The sequence below is a fragment of the Acinonyx jubatus genome, chromosome E1, assembly GCF_027475565.1.
Source record: "Acinonyx jubatus isolate Ajub_Pintada_27869175 chromosome E1, VMU_Ajub_asm_v1.0, whole genome shotgun sequence".
Taxonomy (NCBI): Eukaryota; Metazoa; Chordata; class Mammalia; order Carnivora; family Felidae; genus Acinonyx; species Acinonyx jubatus.
In genome coordinates, this window is record NC_069397.1 from 32418200 (window position 1) to 32435545 (window position 17346).

Here is a 17346-nt window from a genome sequence, read left to right on the forward strand (position 1 = left end):
GTCACAAGAAAACTCACTTCTCTCCACTCTCTGCCATGTGATGATACCGCCCCCCACAAAACCTCCTAACTGAATTATTTTTCTGATTACTGCCCATTTGACTTTCCTGATTCAAGTCTCATATCACCTTCTCCCTGAAGCCTTCCTGACTTCCCCACACTTTAACCTAGCCTAGGAGTATCTTCACCATCACTTGCAGTGTATGTAGGTCAGCCATGGTTTGGCCAGATAATGGAAAGTCCTCTAAGTACCTAGAATAGTAGGAGGTTTATCTCAAGGGATTATAGGCTTCCATACTTTTTGGAGTTTGAGGTGCAAAGGTCGGTCAAGTAACATTCAGAAAGTCCCTGGTGCAGAGACTTACGGGGAGCCTGCTATCAAGGGCCTCTTGCTTGCCACACTGATGTGTGCCAGGGATCAAAGGAGATCTGTGGTTCAGGAGAAAGTGCAAACTGCACTTGAACAAGAAATATCTTTGAAATCATCAGGGTGGAAAATTGGGAGCTCACCACGTCAGCAGCAAAGAGGAGCTTCAAATCCCCCTCTTAGGCTATACAGCTGTGGGTAGAGACAGGCTTCAAATGACACGGTGCTCTAGTGATGGTCAAAAACAAATATTGGGAGAGTCCTTCCCAGGTGACTGGTTTAACCTTGGCAATCCTTTCAAGAGTTAACCTGTTAAAAAAAAAAATCTGATACAGCTCTGATTCTTTTTCAATGACTGATAAGGAACCGTGACTTTTCTTTTCAGTAACCAAAGTAGAGCCTGATTCTCTCTCTAAGGTTGTGTTGCACACGCTCACAAACCCTCTTCCTTGGGTGATTACAGAAAATGAAAAGTGGAAGCATTGACTTCTAATATAGTCCCTTTCGAGCACTTTTATATTGGAATATTATTTTGTTATGAGTTGTGTTTCTCTTATTTCTCTTTTACAACATTTCAGAACAGAAAGGAAAAAAGGAGTATTGTGCTACTTCCACAAGCAGGCAGGTAGACAAGACTAGACAATAGACAGGTTTTTAATGGAAAGAAGCAATTAAGTCTGAAGAGGTTGTACGAATATGCTTGCTCCTACAGCACAGTCTTCTTACCACATGCACTCAGCATACTGTTTTAAAATTATGTTTATGGGTCCACTTTCTCAAGTGGCTTTAAGAATTATGATAGCAGGGCTGCTATTATTTTTACTTTTTACGACCCACTCACCCAGCATGGAAACCGAAACATACTTATAAACGTATACTTAATTTAAAACCCTTTGTTAATCTGATAAGATCAAAAAAAAATTCACCTTCCTTATTTGTAAAAAGAGGGTTTTCTACCATAGAATTAAGATTTGTGGAGGATTTAATTTGGAAAATCTGTGTTTACTACAGTATTTGGCACATAGTAATAGTTCAGTAAATGCAGGTATATAGTCAATGCCTTGATTCTGAAAACCATAGACTCCTAACACCTTTGACTCTGTTTATTGGCACCGTTACACCCTTACTAGAAACTTTATAATACTAGATCCCTGGCTCTACTGGGAGCATGCTAGACTCTATCTAGCCATTATAGAAGATTCCCTACTCTTAAGATTTTTTTTTTAACATTTTTCTGTTAAACACAATGAGAGTCACTCTCTAATCAAAGCTGAAAAATTATGAGACAACTATTTCACAAATAATCTCCTTGAGGTGATAACTGTACTTGAGGTAACAGGCTCTAAATACTGACTTTAAAATATTTATACGTAATAGCTCAGAATCCGTGAAACAAAACAAAATAGCTTGTTTGTATTTTTCTTCCTCTTTGTTTCCCTTGCCTCCTCCTAGCTTAGAGACAGCCTTCAGCCAACCTTGGGACAGGGTAGAGCAGAGGGAGATATCATAGGCAGACACCAGGGAACAGCTGAATCCATTTCATAGGCTAGAAACTAACTAGAGCAATGCTATTTCAACTAAAACATCTCAGCTCTGCTGCAATTTCAGAGATTACAAATTTGAAATGTAGGAAGTGCATAATGTCCTTCAGGCTAATGATAGGAAGAATTTTGTTCCAAACTGTATCTTGGCAATAGACACAGTATCAATATTATGTAACAACAGGTACTCCTAGCCAGGTTTTTGAAATTGTTCCATGAGAAATGGATTCCACAGAATAGTGATGGGATTTGTAGAAAAAACAGGGGGTCCCCAGGACAAGTTAGGAAATCTTCTAAGTGGTTTTGTTCTTTATGAGAGCCCATTAGTAGACAATTCTGGTATACAGAGTCCACAAGAAGGGGATGTGGTGAGAAATTTCCTAATCTTTTTGTTCATATAGTGAGATGAATACCCCATGGAACCTATTGTTGAAAATGACTGTACATATACAAGCACAGTGGCATCACATCACATATACAAGATTCATCATTTCACGTGTATCCTCTATAGCTGGTGTTCCCCTTTAAGTAACCAGCCACCATGGTTATTTATCTCCTCCCATCTGTTCTTCACAGGGTGCTTAGCACAAGGTTGGCATGCAATAATTATGGACTACGTAAATGTGCAAATGGACAGATAAATAAGTGGATGGATATAAGGTTTATTCAACGATTGCAAATTAAGTACCAATCCTCTGAACTCAGGGCTGGGTACAAGCCCTGCCTTTTCCATATATTAAACTCTGTAATTATAGTGCTTTCTTCATCTTTAAAACTGAGATCATATTCTCTAACACATAGGATTGCTATGAGAATTACATGAAATATTTACATTATGTTTAGCACAATGTTAGGTACACAGTTAATATGCACTAACTTGTATTAAGTGCTGTTAATATTAAATAATTAAGTTAGAATCCAAAAGATACTCAAGATAAGATATAAAAGAGTAAACATATTTTTGTTCACCTTGCTCATTTTTAAAATAGCTTTAAGTATGTTCATTTAAAAGCTGCTCTGTGTAAGCTAAAATGTTCAAATGTTAGATGAGCTATAAAGCAAACTATTAAAGGCCTATCATATGGTACTTTGTCAAAATGTTTCATCTCCATAGTATTTATGTTAAGTAATATGATCAGATTCCTCCATGGAAGAATGTTGTCGCTGATTTAGTAATGTTCAGTATTACTCATTGCATTAAGGGGAATATATTTAAAGTGAGAAGTTTATTATATGCCATTGTGAGAAAAATTTCGAAGTGGCGAATTTAGCTTGGCATCTGCAAGGTTTCTTTTTTTCTAACCCTTAGAATGTGTGGAACTTTTCCCACATGTGGCCTAGAATAAGGTCAGAGATTTTATAAAGGCATTCTTTGTACCAGAAAAGCAGCAGCCCTGACTTAAGTCATTATATAAGTGATAATCAATCCAGAGTGATGTTTCCAACCCCTCTGTCACCAACTAAAATGTGTAAAGAGTCAGCTTCCTGAGAAACCCCTTTAAATTTAGAACATCTTTTGTAATGGTTCTTCTGGTAGCTACTGAAGGCGGTAAAAGGCTTTCAACATCAGCAGGACAAACAAGATTTGCGTTTAAATTGATATTATAAAGAATGGTATGATGTATGGCTTACCAGGGGTAGTCAGCAGTTGATGTAGAATATGACACTAATGCTTTAAGTGACTACAGAACTCCTTTGCAAAGTTTTGCCATCCTGCATCCATGGAAATTAACTTAGTAGCCTGTAGACATGTGTCAAAGCTGGCATTTCCTCAACCCTCTTTTCTATAGGAAATTTGAAACTAACTGAAATGCAGCTTTTAGCTAAATTGGCAATCTGCGGAATCATGAAAATTGTTTTAAGTTAACTAGGAGGAAATCACACAGACCTGGGTATGAATCCTGGCTTTATCATTGTACAGATGTGCAATTTGAGGCACACGACTTAACTACTTCCTGCCTCAATTTCCACATCTGTCAGGAGAAGCTTTCTGTGACTAGATAAAAGGTATGGATTCTGCTAGGGTTTGGGTCTGAGCTGCTCTGCACAGAAACTGTGTAGCTGGACATGGGCAAGCTCTCTGTACCACTGCTTAGTCACCTGTTGTAAAGGCTGCCATGACAGAACACCACAGCCTGGAGTGGTTTGGAGGCTGGAAGTTTTGGAGGCTGGAAGACCAAGATCAAGGTATCTAGTCTTCTGGACCAAGATCTGGTATCTTCTGAAGCCTCTCTCCTTGGCTTGAAGAAGATGGCCTCATTCTAATTCTGTCTTCAATGGGCTTTTCTCTGCGTGCATAAACCCCTGGTTATCTCTCTGTGTATCTAAATGTCTTCTGCTTATAAGGACATTAGTCAAACTGGATTAGGGCTAATCCTAAGGACCTCATTTTAACTTAATCACTTCTTAAGAGACTCCATCTCCAAATACAGTCACATTCTAAGATACTGGGGTTTAGATCTTGAACATATGAATTTTGGGGGAATTCAGCCTATAATATTTGTAAAATGGGAAAAATAATACACTCTATCTCACGGAAAATTAAGATATCTAATGTTTTCAAACAACACCAGCCAATTAGTAAGTACTCAATATATGTTGGCCATTATTGTTATTCTAGCTCACTTTGGACAAATAAACTAAGCTTTTTAAGCCTTGTTAAAATAGAGAAAGTATCTTATACCAGTGTTTGCATAGACTAAGATCGTGCATGTGAAGTTCTTAGCTTAGTGCTGATATATCTCAAACTCTAAAAAAAGGTTAGTCACTACTTACACCTGTCAGAATGGCTAACATTAACAACTCAGGCAACAACAGATGTTGGCGAGGATGCGGAGAAAAAGGATCTCTTTTGCATTGTTGGTGGGAATGCAAGCTGGTGCAGCCACTCTGGAAAACAGTATGGAGGTGCCTCAAAAAACTAAAAATAGAACTACACTACACTCAGCAATTGCACTACTAGGCATCTATCCAAGGGATACAGGTGTGCTGTTTCGAAGGGACACGTGCACCCCCATGTTTATAGCAGCACTATCAACAATAGCCAAAGTATGGAAAGAGCCCAAATGTCCATTGATGGATGCATGGATAAAGAAAATGTGGTATATATATATACAATGGAGTATTACTCGGCAATCAAAAAGAATGAAATCTTGCCATTTGCAACTATGTGGATGGAACTGGAGGGTTTTATGCTAAGTGAAATTAGTCAGTCAGAGAAAGACAAAAATCATATGACTTCAGTCATATGAGGACTTTAAGAGACAAAACAGATGAACATAAGGGAATGGAAACAAAAATAATATAAAAACAGGGAAGGTGACAAAACAGAAGAGACTTATAAACATGGAGAATAAACTGAGGGTTGCTGGAGGGGTTGTGGGAGGGGGGATGGGCTAAATAGGTAAGGGGCATTAAGGAATCTACTGAAATCATTGCTTCACTATATACTAACTAATTTGGATGTAAATTTCAAAAAAAAATAAAAAATAAAGTTAAATCAAAAAAAGTCACTACCAGTAGTAATAGAAATATTGTTATTGTCATTGTAAATAATTATTTCCATGTATAAGACATTTATACTTATTTCACATGATTTATAAAAACTGATTTTTTGGATCAGTATTATTCTATACCTTTTGTGTATGGGGAAATTGGGTTTCAGAAAGCAACGAGTTTCACCAAATTTGCATAACTTGGATGACAAAGCCAAGATGTACCCCTTCCTGATTGAAATCGAATGGCCTTTGTAACTTTTAACATCAACTGTCTCACTCTGTAATCACATGACTACCTACTTACTTCTCCCAGTAGACTGGGAGCTCCTGAAAGTAAGGGGCTCTGTCTCACCGATTTTAACTTTCCAGAATACGGTCAACAAACATTTGTTTGGTTAATGAGCGGATGAACTACAATTAAACCCATAAATATGCATTAAGACCTCTTGATCATTCTTTTGAGTTGAGAATCTATTAAACATGAAGTCATTAGAGATTATGTAGCACCCCAACCTCTCAATATTTCTAATGATCCTAACTTAAGCTATGACCAGAATAGCAGTTTGATATGGGGCGAGGAAGTAATTCAGAGTATCAGTTTTATCATATTTAGTAATTCTTCACCGTAAACCTGTCTCAATTGCTGCACAACCATATATATATTTTATTTCTTTTGATAGATTGACTTCAGATTACTGTCCAAGACCTCTGGCCAGAAACTTATATCTTATAGCAGGTTTGTCTTCTTTTCCTCTGAGTCTACTTAACAACAGTCATTGAGAAGCAGGGAACTGATACAATTTTTGTGTGTTCTGAGGAGAACAATACTATCTATGAGTTTTCCACCTAAAATAATTTATTTCTATATGAATCAGTAATCTCATATTTGATATTTCAGTTAAGGGGTCAATCCTCATTGATGGGGATTCTCATGAAGAGTATGGTAAGTGGGAAGTTAACTTTAGCAAATGCATTCTATGTGGATATACAATCTTGACAATTCCGAGGGAACAAAGCATCAATGCTCAGTGCAAAGATTTGGTGTCTAAACTATTAGAAAATTGGCAGTGTTTTGATAGACCCAGCTAGTAGTTCTGCTCTGTAAGTAATGAGTGAGTTGATATATAGTATATTGGTGAATAATGTAGGAAAAATGATGGCTTTGGTGAACTTGAATCACTCATTCAAAAAACAGATTCTAGACTATAGAGATACAGATGATAAATTGATCCTTGTAGTGGTTTCAACAGGAACATGTCCTTTTGTTTTTTTAATTTTTTTAACGTTTATTCATTTATTTTTTTGAGACAGAGAGAGTTAGGGCATGAACGGGGGAGGGTCAGAGAGAAAGGGAGACACAGAATCCGAAACAGGCTCCAGGCTCTGAGCTGTCGGCACAGAGCCCGATGCAGGGCTCGAACTCACAGACCTCAAGATCACAACCTGAGCAGGAGTCAGACACTCAACCGACTGAGCCACCCAGGCGCCCCAACAGGAACATATCTTTAAAAAGATTTAAGGACATTGCTTACAGAACATTAGTAACTCAGAACCCTCAAGTTTTCACATAATCAGGATCGAGTTATTATTGTGGCTGCCACTCTATGTTACTGGTTTCGTCCAAATTCCATAAAGAGTCAAAGGGACTTTTTATCTCAAAGCAGTTCCAAAACCAAAAACACTAACTGCTTGCTATAGACATGTACAAGACCATTTCCTAGTCAATCAAGATTAGAATGAAGTAACAGGTTAAGAATGAGAATATAATGCTGCTTTTTATGGAATGAGACTAGATTGCCACCCCACTGGTTGCATGAACCATCCTTTATTATGCATTTGATAGGAAAATATATATTTATTCAGTTTTTGCAGAAATGTTTTATTTATTTTTATTTGTTTAATATTTGGGGCAGAAATAGTTATATCATCCTTCTAAGATGCAATTCCTTTATAGCTTTGAATTTTCAAACTGAAAACAAAACTCATAGGTATATTATAATCATTATCTCTGGTATAATATTTGCCGTATTATCTTACCTTCACAAACTTCTTTAAAAAAAGATTGAACAATATGATTCTGTCTCTATAATTAATTAACTATAATCAATATTAGTTAATATACAGTGCAATATTGGTTTCGGAAGTAGAATTCAGTGATTCATCACTTACATACAACACCCAGTGCTCATCACAAGTGCCCTCCTTCTAGCTTATCTCTCACCCAGCTCCCTCCATCAACCCTGTTTGTTCTCTATTGTTAAGATCCTCTTGATGTTTGTTTCCCTTTCTTTCCCCCTTCCCAAATGTTCATCTGTTTTATTCCTTAGATTCGACATGAGTGATATCATATGATATTTGTCTTTCTCTGATTGACTTTTTTTGCTTAGCATAATATATTCTAGTTCCACCCATGTCATTGCAAATGGCAAGAGTTCATTCTTTTTGATGGCTGAGTAATATTCCATTGTATATATACACCACCTCTTCTTTATTCATCAGTCAATGGACATTTGAGCTCTCTCCATAGTTTGGCTATAGTTAATAATGCTGTTATGAACATTGGGGTGCATGTACCCCCTTCAAATCTGTATTTTTGTATCCTTTGGGTTAATACCTAATAGTGCAATTGCTGGGTCATAGTGTAGTTCTGTTTTTAGTTTAGTTTTTTGTTTGTTTGTTTTTTGTTTGCTTGTTTTTGAGAGAGAGAGAGAGTGCACATGCATGAGCAGGGAATGGGTAGAGAGAGAGAGGGAGAGAGAAAATCCCAAGCAGGCTCTACTCTTTCAGCACAGAGCCTGACATGGAGCTAAATCTCACGAACCATGAGATCATGACCCAAGCTGAAATCAAGAGTCAGACATTTAACCAACTGAGCCACCCAGGCACCGCTATTTTTAGTTTTTTGAGGAAACTCCACACTGTTCTCCAGAGTACAGAATGGGAGAAGATATTTGCAAATGACATTTCTGATAAAGGGTTCATATCCAAGATTTATAAAGAACTTATCAAACTCAACACCCAAATCACACACAACCCAGTTAAGAACTGAACGGAAGACACAAACAGACATTTTCCAAAAAAGACATCCAGATGGCTACCAGACACATGAAAAGATGCCCAACAGCTCTCACCATCAGGGAAATACAAATCAAAACCATGATGAGACACCACCTCACACCTGTCAGAATAGCTACGATTAACAACAGAAGAAATAACAGTGTTGGCGAGGATGTGGAAAAAGGGAAACCCTCTTGCACTGCTGGTGGGAATGCAAACTAGTGCAGCTACTCTGGAGAAAAATCTTGATGGAAGTACCCACCTATGAGTACTGTAAAAATCTGTGTTAAGGAGATGTTATTATGGATGTAAATTTATTTAAATATTGCATCACTAAATATTAAGTCACATAGGCAAACCCTGCACACTAACAGTGTGTGATCAAGGAAAAACTAGAAGCTTCCCTGCCAGGGCCTTCCTTTGATGGCTCTTCTCCCATCTCTTGTCACTGTACCTAATGTGGACAGCATTCGAGTTGTTCTTTTGGGGGCTGAAACAGCACTTCCAGAAGTCTCTGCTAAAATGTATACATAATACCTGTTAAGATAGAGGCAAAGGTGTTCTTTATTACTATTAATAACAATTTTTTACTACGTTATTATCTTTACAAGTGAAAACACTATTATACAAGGGAAGCACAGGATATGTTATTTTGATAGAGGAAAGATAATGGGAAAAATGAATTCAAGAGCATGATATATGTATATGGCAGGGTGGCCAGGGATAGAAGCAGAGCTAGAGAGAGGGTCACTGTCTGTGGGACCCACATGGGAAAGAAAAGACTCAAGGCAGATGCCAGAAGGGAAAAAATGTTGTGTCCTTTGCAAATGTGTCTGGGGCTGTTTTGAGACCTCATAAGATATCATATTAGGTATTTTCAGAGCACAGAACTTAAAGGTAGTACTATAATGGGCTCCCAGCTTAATAAGATTATATCACTGTTGTTTGAATATATGATATCATCATGTTTAAAATGTAATATTCATTCCATTTATGCAATTTCTTTCCCCTGGATGTTTGTGCTTTCTGAGAGGATATAATAAGAAAATAAACAGCTCAAATGGCTTTTCCTCTATAGTTCTATCAGTTTAGAGAAATGATGACAATAAATGAGGAGATCTAACATTTATAAAGGGCTGAATTATGCATAGGTACGTTACATATACATGTATACATATATTAACTAAATATACACACATGTATATATACACATGTATATACATATATATAAATGTGTATATATATATATATATATCATCTTATTACATCACACACCTTTTCTTTAAAGTAAGTATAATTATCTCCATCTATAAATGAGAAAATGGAAAATGCAGATGTTAAGTAACTTGCTTGAAGTCATACAGGTCATAGGGTGAAAACAGAGAAGCAAACACCAGACTGTCTAATTTCATAATATTTCCCTTTACACTATCCTAGATTTGGAGACTCATTAAAAGGTGGGGTCCTAAGAAGTCATCAACCGCACATCCCTTTTTATTAGCAATTTGTTTAAAATACTGGCACCTGCCAGGTTACTCAAAGGATATCCTTTTCACTCAAACAAGAAAACTGGACCAAAATGGTTCCTTTACCACCACCACCCCTTTTTTTTTAATTTTATTTTTTATTTTTTAAAATTTATATCCAAATCAGTTAGTATATAGTGAAACAATGATTTCAGGAGTAGATTCCTTAATGTCCCTTACCTATTTAGCCCATTCCCCTCCCACAACCCCTCCAGCAACCCTGTTTGTTCTCCATATTTATGAGTCTCTTCTGTTCTGTCACCTTCCCTGTTTTTACATTATTTTTGTTTCCCTTCCCTTATGTTCATCTATTTTGTCTCTTAAAGTCCTCATATGAGTGAAGTCATATGATTTTTGCCTTTCTCTGACTAATTTCACTTAGCATAATACCCTCCAGTTCCATCCACATAGTTGCAAATGGCAAGATTTCATTCTTTTTGATTGCCGGGTAAGACTCCATTGTATATATATACACCACATTTTCTTTATCCATGCATCTATTGATGGACATTTGGGCTCTTTCCATATTTTGACTCTTGTTGATAGTGCTGTATAAACATGGGGGTGCATGTGTCCCTTCGAAAGAGCACATCCCTTGGATAAATGCCTAGAAGTGCAATTGCTGAGTCATAGGGTAGTTCTATTTTTAGTTTTTTGAGGAACCTCCATACTGTTTTCCAGAGTGGTTGCACCAGCTTGCATTCCCACCAACAGTGCAAAAGAGATCCTCTTTCTCCGCATCCTTGCCAACATCTGTTGTTGCCTGAGTTGTTAATGTTAGCCATTCTGACAGGTGTGAGGTGGTATCTCATTGCGTTTTTGACTTGTATTTCCCTGATGATGAGTGATGTGGAGCATTTTTTCATGTGTCGGTTGGCCATCTGGATGTCTTCCTTGCAGAAGTGTCTATTCATGTCTTTTGCCCATTACTTCACTGGATTATTTGTTTTTGGGGTGTTGAGTTTGATAAGTTCTTTATAAATTTTGGATACTAACCCTTTATCTGATATGTCATTTGCAAATATCTTCTCCCATGCCATCAGTTGCCTTTTCATTTTGCTGATTATTTCCTTCGCTGTGCAGAAGCTTTTTATTTTGATGAGGTCCCAGTAGTTCATTTTTGCTTTTGTTTCCCATGCCTACCTGTTGAGTAAGAAGTTGCTGTGGGCAAGATCAAAGAGATTTTTGCCTGCTTTCTCCTTAAGGATTTTGATGGCTTCCTGTCTTACATTGAGGTCTTTCATCCATTTTGAGTTCATTTTTGTGTATGGTGTAAGAAAGTGGTCCAGGTTCATTCTTCTGGATGTCACTGTCCAGTTTTCCCAGCACCACTTGCTGAAAAGACTGTCTTTATTCCATTGGATATTCTTTCCTGCTTTGTCAAAGATTAGTTGGCCATGTATTTGTGGGTCCATTTCTGGGTTCTCTATTCTGTTCCATTGATCTGAGTGTCTGTTCTTGTGCCAGTACCATACTGTCTTGATGATTACACCTTTGTAGGATGGCTTGAAGTCTGGGAATGTGCCTCCTGCTTTGGTTTTCTTCTTCAAGATTGCTTTGGCTCTTCGGGGTCTTTTCTGGTTCCATACACATTTTAGGATTATTTGTTCTAGCTCTGTGAAGAATGCTGGTGTTATTTTGATAGGGATTGCATTGAATATGTAGATTGTTTTGGGTGGTATCGACATTTTCACAATATTTGTTCTTCCTATCCAGGAGCATGGAATCTTTTTTCCATTTTTTTATGTCTTCTTCAATTTCTTTCATAAGCTTTCTATAGTTTTCAGTGTATAGATTTTTCACCTCTTTGTTTAGATTTATTCCTAGGTATTTTATGGTTTTTGGTGCAACTGTAAGTGGGATTGATTCTCTGATTTCTCTTTCTGTCGCTTCATTGTTGCTGTATAGGAATGCAACCGATTTCTGTACGTTGATTTTATATCCTGCAACTTTGCTGAAATCACTAATCAATTCTAGCAGTTTTTTGGTGGAATCTTTTGGGTTTTCCATATAGAGTATGATGTCATCTGTAAAGAGTGAAAGTTTGACCTCCTCCTGGACGATCTGGATGCCTTTTATTTCTTTCTGTTGTCTGATTGCAGAGGCTAAGACTTCCAATATTATGCTGAGTAACAGTGGCGAGAATGGACATTGCTGTCTTGTTCCTGACCTTAGGGGGAAAGTTCTCAGTTTTTCCCCATTGAGGATATTAGTGTTGGGTCGTTCATATATGGCTCTTATGATCTCAAGGTATGCTCCTTCTATCCCTACTTTCTTGAGGGTTTTTATCAAGAAAGGATGCTGTATTTTGTCAAATGCTTTCTCTGCATCTATTGAGAGGATCATATGGTTCTTGAACTTTCTTTTACTGATGTGATGAGTCACATTAATTGTTTTGCGGATATTGAACCAGCCCTGCATCCCAGGTATTAATCCCGCTTGGTCGTGGTGAAAAATAATTTTAAAAAATATGGAACGCCTCACGAATTTGCGTGTCATCCTTGTGCAGGGACCATGCTACTGTTCTGTGTTCGTTCCAATGTTAGTATATGTACTGCCGTAGGGAGCCACCACCACCCCCTATATTAAAAGTTTTACTGTATGCCATGCCAAAGCATGGCCTTGCTAATATGTTGTCCATGGCGAATCTGCAAAAACATAAGGAAAGTAGATGGAATCTCCCTCATTCTAGAACAGTAAAATCATCTCATCAGCTGCCTGCCCTGGGAGTGAACACTCAGAAAAGTCCCTGCAAGCTGTATTAGGTAAAAGAGAGCTCAGACCTACATGCCCCCCATCAAACAGAAGATTGGCCATGATCCCTTGTGGTCAGAGAAAAAACAAAATTCAAGCACCTTCCTATTCAGACAACTGTGTTACACAGACCTGGTTGGACCTACTGCAAAGCTTTTGTGAAAACATGCAATTCTTGAAACGTGGTCTGAGGATGCATAGTACAAATGATCCTATTACCGAAGTGCTCCTCAAAGTTTGATGCAGGTAGGGATTACTCAGGCACCTTGTTAAACTGCAGATTCTGATTCAACAGTTCTGGGATCAGTCCTGAGATTCTGTATCTCTAACAAGCTCCTAGGTGAGGCTAATGATGCTGACCCATGGTTCTTATTTTGAGTACAAAAGACCAAGATTATTTTTTACATTTTCCTGTGTGGTTTGTTGATATTAAGCATTTGTAAAAGTCCTTAAACCAAGCTAACTCCCTGAATACCATTAAAAAATACAACACTTTTTTTTCCTGAAATTATTTGAAAATACTTTTGCCCACTCCTGAACCACCCAGTTTTCTCTACATTTTGACCAAATTTAACTTAATTTGTATTGATCCACAGGCTTCTAACGTTGCAACTTGTATTCATCTTGTGCCTCTCTTCCTTTTTGATGAGTCATACTCCTAAAACATCACATCAATACCTAGTTTACCTACCACTAGTTTCCAATCTCTGCCATCATGTCACATTTTTTCTAGAGAGGAACACATTCAGAAACTCACTTCCTTTATTTTCCTGCTCCATAGAAAGGAGCCCTTGTCCAATTTCTCAGGAAACAACAAAAGGGAATTAATAACAGCAACCAAAGCTGTGTCAAAAAGTTCCAGAAACTTTATATGAAGCCATTGAAAAACATGGGCAGCTGTCATAAGTAGAGTTAAAGTGGAAGTAGGTTGTTAAGCTTTAATACAAAGTATACCGGATACAAAAAGTGAGTCATGTCTGTAACACCTATCCATCTCTTTCCATGAGACAATAAGCAACTTGAAATAAAGGACCGCATCATCTTCACCTTCATGTCTTGCACAAAGTCTGACAAATGGGAGAATGGAGGTACGCAGTATGGCTCTTGATCTTGTTTCTGTTCTATGAATGACTGAAAAAAGAAATGAATGGCAATCTAAGCTTGACTTTTGATTAAGTGTTCTCATCTATAAAAGGAGTGATGTTAATCTGCACAAGTGCAATAGCGTTCTTATGTAATATGATAATAGCTATTAAACTAGTTTAAAACTTTAAAGCACTAGTTTAAAACTTTAAAAACTTTAAAATATGCAAGCACTTTTTTATTATATCTATTACTAACTATATTATCAGTGTTCTCAAAAGATGGAGGGCTTGAGATGGAAGACAGACACACTGTTTTAGAAGTTCAGGACGACCTCCCATGGTTATCAAACATCCTGTACATAATGCTTGCTATTTGAAATTTAGTGATTAGAAATTATTTGTTCTACTTAAGCTTTTTCCCTACTAAACTTTCTTTTACCTTGGAGAAAAGTATCACATTAAGTTTTATCAGTAGATTGATCATATGTCCAATTTTCCTAGACAGTGTCACTTTATGCCTCTAGACCAAGCATCCCATTTGCCCCCATTTAATGCCCCAATTTAATCTCAAAAAGGCCCTTATTTAGCATATATATATATATATGTATATATATATACACACACACATGCACACACACACAGTCATCTTACTTATTAGACATATTTACATCTTGGTGTGAAATAATAAGTTCCATCTTTTGCCTAAGTACACAAGCTCTAAATGGAAAGGTAGAAGCAGGGAAGAAAAGAATATCTTAATGGGTCTAAAATGGCAGGGAACAGACTGTGAGGTTTGTATAACCTGAAAAATGGAGGGACTATAAGGGTAACAAAGGGGAAAAAAATATTTTAGCAAGGGAAGTCTAGTATCAGTGAATACCCACGTGGCCTTCCTTAATTCTTTGCTAAGAAACCACTTTGTTATGAAATGTCTAGGGCAAAAGGTGGCTATTTCCTTGAGACTGGTGAGGGGAGTATTTATTTAGAAAGGTTGAGAAATCAATATGTCTCTGAGGCTTGCCATCAGAGTCATTCAATTACTAATATAGGTAATTGAAGCATTAATCTGCTTCTGCAATTTAGAGAAGAGACCAAATACAGAATGATTGATTTTAAAGGAAAATAAAGTCAAATGGATATGGAATTTAATCTGTCAGTAAGTAGACCTCCAGAAAACAGAGCCCATTTTATTCCAAGGGAGTGTAATGAAATACCCCAATATATACACATCTATTTCTTTGAAGATGTCCCAGCTCTTGGAAGGAATAGGAGGCAGAAAATGCTACATCAACACAATTCTTCCACTTTTAACAGCCAGGACAGGACAAGCTGAAAATCAGAGTTTTGTTGGTATTGGCTGGTGGTATCAGATTTCATATAAAAGCTTGACAGACTGCCCTGTTTGTACTGCAATGGGCTATAGGATATGTCATGAGAATTTATCAATGTGTTCTTCCCTTTGAGAGCCCTTTTTCTCCTATTTTCAATTTAATATTCACCATTGAACTATTCTGTTTTATAAAAGGACTGACAGTTTCAAATCTAGAATTGGATAATTCAAGACAACCAGCCTCAGGTGAATATCTGATTTAGAATTTAAAAGGCTTGCAAAGTTACAAATCAGGTTATTTGTGTTCCTCTCTTTAGAAAATTCTCCACCCAAACATGTTACTGGTTCATTAAGTTCCCATTCTGATTGAGACACTAGGCATGTGATAAGATTCTTCCAGCAAATGAAGACTCCTAATGTTTGACTTAACCAGGGGTCATTCCCTTCAGGAGAAACCATCCAGAACACAATAGATTCTCCTTAGAATTTGAATGCATCACACCTTCCCCAGAAAAATGATATCTAGTACTTCAAAGCAGGTCTAGGAGAGCCTGGTGAGGGTGCAGTCACATGGCTCGTTTCTTTTTTTTTTTTTTTTAATTATAGAAGGTAATGTTCTTTTCTTTTTAATCTGCCTATTTGAAATAATTTTAGGTTTACCGGAAAATTGTAAAAACAATAGAATGTATTAGTAACCTTCATCCAGCTTTCCCTAATTTTTACATTATACAAAACCATGGAGTACTTGTTGAAACTAAGAAATTCATAATACTGGTAATATACTAATATATATGAACAAAACATTTTGTTTGGATTTTACCAGTTTTCTCACTAATGCTGGTTTTCTGTTCAGGATCTGATTGAGGATACTACAGTATTTCTCCATGTCAGGTCATATCAGTTGTCATGTCTCCTTAGTTTGCGAAAGTTTCTCAGTCATTCTTTTTTTTTTTTTTTTCATGACCTTGATTATTTTAAGAGTACTGACCAGTTATTTTCTACAGTGATGTTCAATTTGAGTTTGTTTAATGATTTCTCATGACTAGATTGGGTTTATAGCGAAGTCCCCTTTTTATCATATTATATTGGAGAGCCTTGTATCAACACTACTGAGAATGCTAAAATTGATCTTTTTTTTTTTAAATGATGCCTGCCAGTTTTCTCCATTGCAAAGTTGTTTGTTTGTTTGTTTGTTTGTTTGTTTATATTTTTTGTTTTGGTACTGTATTCGTTCCAAGTGAGTCACTAAGTACGTTAATAGACAGGTTGTTTTGTTGTTTTAATAAAAGGCAGAAGTTCCACCTTGAGTCTCTATTGTGGTCACTGCCCTTCATGCCCAAGCTATAGGACAGAACTGAACTGACTGGAGTCTCCATTAAAAGAAAGGTTCAGGAAATTTGACTTCTTTTGACCCAATTCCCAACTTCTAAGTGTCTCAATCATACAGAGGTAGAGAAAACCACAAACAAAAATTTAACAGTGGTTTCCTATGACTGTTGTAAGACCCTGGAGAATAAGAAGCTCTGATTTGCCACTACATTTTTAGTATAATACAAAAAAAGAGAAAAAAACAAGACTTTTCCCTATTTTACAAAATATATGTGGACCAACAAAAGAACTGAATGCAATATTGCAGAGAATAGGAAACTAAATAGCAAGTGTATTTCATGACCAGTAGAAAGGGCACAAGTTCACACTGGGTGTGCAGCAAAGGAAGGAAGTTTGTTATGTTGGGGTCATGATGGAATCTGAAGGAGGGTAATGGAATAATGAAAGACAATGAACCTGTGGGATCCATTACTTAGGAGGTCAAGAAATTAAAAAAGGGGAGGTTAATTGCTTGAGGTGGGGGTGGGTATAAAAAATCTGCAGACCCCTCATGGTAAAAGTTTGAAACTTTCTAGATGCTTCCAACAACACTGAAGAAAGGAGTGATGGCAGCAGGACAGTAACTGAAGTGCCTACATCAGAAATTAGAGGCCAGTTATTCTAAATAAATTATTCAAAATGTAAGAAAAGTTACTTTATTTGTATATACAAATATATTATATATACATATAATTATGTACTTATTAAAAATCAAAATAATCATTTGTCACACCTCCTACATTTTTTCTTTGGAGATAGTGATCTTTAAACTAGGCATGTACTCAGACTCACAGAAGTTCATTTTTTCTCTGCAGCAAGCTT

The 17346-nt window shown here is 36.9% G+C and overlaps 1 non-coding gene across 1 annotated transcript; it reads right to left on the reverse strand.

Annotated features, from left to right (window-relative positions):
- Window positions 1-12451: 12451 nt before the first annotated feature.
- Window positions 12452-12555, reverse strand: LOC113592765 (U6 spliceosomal RNA). Its single transcript, XR_003412725.1, has one exon. It is a non-coding gene; the product is annotated as a U6 spliceosomal RNA (small nuclear RNA).
- Between the last annotated feature and the right edge of the window lie 4791 nt (window positions 12556-17346).